The sequence below is a fragment of the Hyaena hyaena genome, unplaced genomic scaffold (genome assembly GCF_003009895.1).
Source record: "Hyaena hyaena isolate Hyena2069 unplaced genomic scaffold, ASM300989v1 scaffold_861, whole genome shotgun sequence".
Lineage (NCBI taxonomy): Eukaryota > Metazoa > Chordata > Mammalia > Carnivora > Hyaenidae > Hyaena > Hyaena hyaena.
Window position 1 is genome coordinate 115,976 of NW_024081488.1, and position 4,081 is coordinate 120,056.

Consider the following 4,081-nt stretch of genomic DNA (forward strand, 5'->3'; position numbering starts at 1 on the left):
TCAGGACTAACCCCTACTAAGACAGGGTTGTTGTTGTTGTTTTTTTTAAGAATCAATACAGAGTAAAAAAAATAACTTTTAAATGTTCAACTCACAGCTACAGAATTACAAAATCTATGTGAAAGAAAGTTCTATTTCAGGCTATGGGAGTGAACATCCAGTCACTGCCATACTCTATTGGCAACTATGGAAACTCGGTTGAAATTGAACTGTTGGCTCTTGGGTGGCATCTTTGTATGATGCCTAGAAATGTCCTCTACTGAGCTAGCAAGTACCATGCAGCATACAAAAGGAGATTGGAAGTATATTAACAAGTGGGTTCTTTGAAAGCTGAAGCCCTTCCTCACTAGACATGACACTTACTATTATCTACTTCTCTTCCTCTCCTTATCTACTGCTTCTAAGTGTCAGTGGATTCACTTCTGTTTGTGCCTAGCCATCACTTGGATTTAAAAACTATCAAATGATATTTCATGTTCTAATATCTGTGTAAGGTACAAAAATAAAACAACAATAAAATAACATTGATGCAAATGTGTATTATGTGGAGTAATCTACATGGCTATGCTGAAGACCAGAGTTAAGCAGGGTAAGGAAAAGCCATCATGAGTGTGAACTATTTGGGACAGAGTTCTTGGAAGAGTTAAGTGTACTTAGGATGCAGAGGACAGGGCAGGCCAGATAGTCTTGGTCTTGGTTGGGGACAGGGGCAAAGGAGGCCTGGGGAAAGCAGTGGGACTAAGCAGACCCTAAACTGCAATGCTGTGTGTGGAATTTTAAAACTGTAATAGTAATGAGTCTGTAATTACTATTAAAAATAAGATTATGGAGGTCACTTAATACTTCCAGATTAATGAGGGGCGCCTGGGTGGCTTAGTCGGTTAAGTGTCCGACTTTCACTTAGGTCATGATCTCGCGGTTCGTGGGTTCGAGCCCCGCGTCGGGCTCTGTGCTGACTGCCAGCTCAGAGCCTGGAGCCTGTTTCAGAGTCTGTGACTCCCTCTCTCTCTGACCCTCCCCTGCTCACGCTGTCTCTCTCTCTCCTAGAAATAAATAAAACATTAAAAAAAATTAAAAAAAAATACTTCCAGATTAATGCATATACCTTAAATTTATGGAAACCATTTTTACTGTTAATATGAAAGAATGTTTCTTAAGGTATAGTCTTGGATACAACTACATCAGAATTGCCTTGAGTGCTTGAAAAGAAAAAGCATAATTCTGGGCTCTCTCTCAGACTCTCGATCTGAATCTCTTAGGGTGGGTTCCAGGAACTGGCATTTAAAATAATCTCCCCAGGGGATTTCTATCCCCACCAAAGTCCGAGCATCACTTGTATAGAATAAACTGAAAGTCCATGTACATTTATAATGAACATGACTTAGGGAGATGTTATTGTGGAATAGAAGTCCTGGCTTCTAGCGTTGCTGATAAATGTTTTCTCCCCCCTAGATCTAGAGTTGTCAAAAAGATATCCATTGGCTGCTTCAGACAGAGCCTCATGAGACAGAGTCTTCATGGGCTTGGGGCCTGGAACTCAACTTTGCTTTTACAGAATTTAAATTGGGTATGTTTGCCTATAGAGGGCTTGATTCATGCTAATAAACCCACCAGAGACTTACTGACGAACCAGAATACTGCCTTATTAATTTGTGGCAGAAGTTACACCTGACTCAAGAACTGGGGCCACGTTGGTCGGGCCTTAGGAAAGGGCACACACATCAACAAGGAACTCAGTGAACAAAGAGTGCTCCATCCACTTTGTAATTGTCTGTATAGTAGCCTCCTCCTCTCTATAGACTGGCCTCCCCTTGAGCATCTTATTCCTGGTACCCACTTCATGCACTTCAGGGCCTGCCACAAAGTCAACACTTAACAGAGAGCTGTTGAATGAATGGGTTATCCTGGACCAAGGGGATCAGGTGATGGTAAGGCACATCTACAGTGATTTGATCCAGTAGGGTAGGTTGTTCTACACACCAGGGATATTTCTGCCTACTAATAGAGTGCTTTGTGTCCTGAGCATCAATGGAAACTGATAGATTCTTACTTCAGGGATCTCCTCCCCTGCTCTGTGTTTTACATGAAATCTATCTCCTATCATCAAGACCAAATCCAAGTGAGTGGATAATCCTTCATTGATTTGTTTAATAAGTTACATGTCAGTTTGCCTGATGTCAACCTTGACCACCTTATTAAATATGAGAAATGTCCTAATTGAATTTAAATAAGTATTCTTTTTAGGGTGCTTTTAAACTTTCTTATTTCAGAGAATAAAGATTTCTGGCCTTCCTTGCTTTCCTATTCTGGGATATGTTTTATTTGCAGTTTTATATTCACTTGTAACAGATGGTCTTTAGTGCTTTTGATGAACAATTATTTATGCAGAAGTTCTTTAATAAGATTTACCAAAGGAGATGCCAGAGACCGTGTTTTAGGAATTTTAAGGTCGAGCAAAAGGACAGTGCATGTTCTCTATCAAATAAATGTATGTGTATTTGCACATAGGTAGAGGACAAGGGAAGAGAGATTTCGAGAAGAATGTTTATGAGATAGTAAGTAAGTGAAGACTGAGAAACAGCCTTTGGATTTAACAATGTAAAGATCAACAAGCAAGTGTTGTTTCAGTAAGGCAATGGACGCAGGAGCCTAAATTAATGGGTCAAGAGGAAAGGTATAAAGCAAATATTGGTAACTCTAGAAATTTACCTGAGAAATGAATATGAGATAAAGGTCTATAGGAGTGTGAGGGAGGATTTCTTTTTTTTAATTAGAGAAACTTAAAGATGTTTAAATTTTTATGGAGGAAGATTTGAGAGACTTGGAGAGAGAGTTCAACTTGGAGAAGTTGAACACACTGCAGAGAGAAGCCTTCCCTTATGTCAACATTCAAAAACGTTCATTGCTTCCTGTTGTCTAGAAAAGCTCTGAGGGTAAGAATTTGAGAGCTTTGAAGCAATAGCAATAGTGACTGGGATTCTGCTAGAGCAGAAAAGATCAAGAATGATAAGGAGGGACAGCTCTGATCATTAAAAGACTGATTTAGAACTCAAACCTCTATTGTTTGCAACTGCAGTGTAGCTTGTGATTATGTTGAGCGAGGCTGTGACTTCTACAGACCAATTTCATGCAGTCTTTCATTCTCTGGGGTCCCCGGAACAGTGCTACTGTAAGTATCTGTGCTGGTTTCTGAAGCTTGACTTCCTCCATTGAAACCACAGGAAGATTGTTATTTGATTTATGAAAGGAGTTAGCCAACCATTCACCTAATTTTGAAATAGTGACAGGAATAGGAGGTAAGAAAGGATACTGAAGCAAAACTGTACAACTTGCAAGTTCTCGAGATGCCCATGGAAGACAAAGATTTTTAATAGTTAGAGTCATAATGCATTCAAACGAAGTTAAGAAATCAGTTTTTAAGACAATACAAACTCATTAATGCAGACAAAGTTAAAGAAGTGGGTAGCTTTTAAAAAGTTTGAACTATACACTCTACGGATAGCTGTGTTAGCTACTTGAAGTCTTTTCTGGAATGAGAAAGGGTATAAAAAAGAAAAAGTATATATTTCTTTTAAGTTGAAATTACACCAACTGTTAAAGCAAAGTATTAGCATTTCTATTTAGTAAACCAGTGTAACATATTTGTGTGATAATGGTATAAATACCCAATTATCTTACATTTTCTGTAAGATAGACATCTATGTATGAGTTATCGAGGTCTACTGCTCAGGGTTTCGCAAAACTGGAATTATGGTGTTGGCCATCTGGAACTTGGAATCCTTCTCCAAGCTTCTTCCAGTTGTGGTTGTAGGACTGAAGACCCCATTTTCTTGTTGGCTGTTAGCTGGGGTCACTCTCAGCTTCCCAACGCTGTTTGCCATTTCCTGCCATGTGACCTTCTCTACAATATGGCAGTTTGCTCTCTAGGGGAACTTCAGAAGAGTATCTGCTGCAGCTTTGAATCCTTCTGACTTCTTTTGTCTCTGACCCCTAAACCCTCTGTTTAAAGGGCGCTCTGTTTAGGCTAGACTCACCCATACCCAAGTGGAGGAGCACATGAGAAGGCCATCTCATGTGGTAT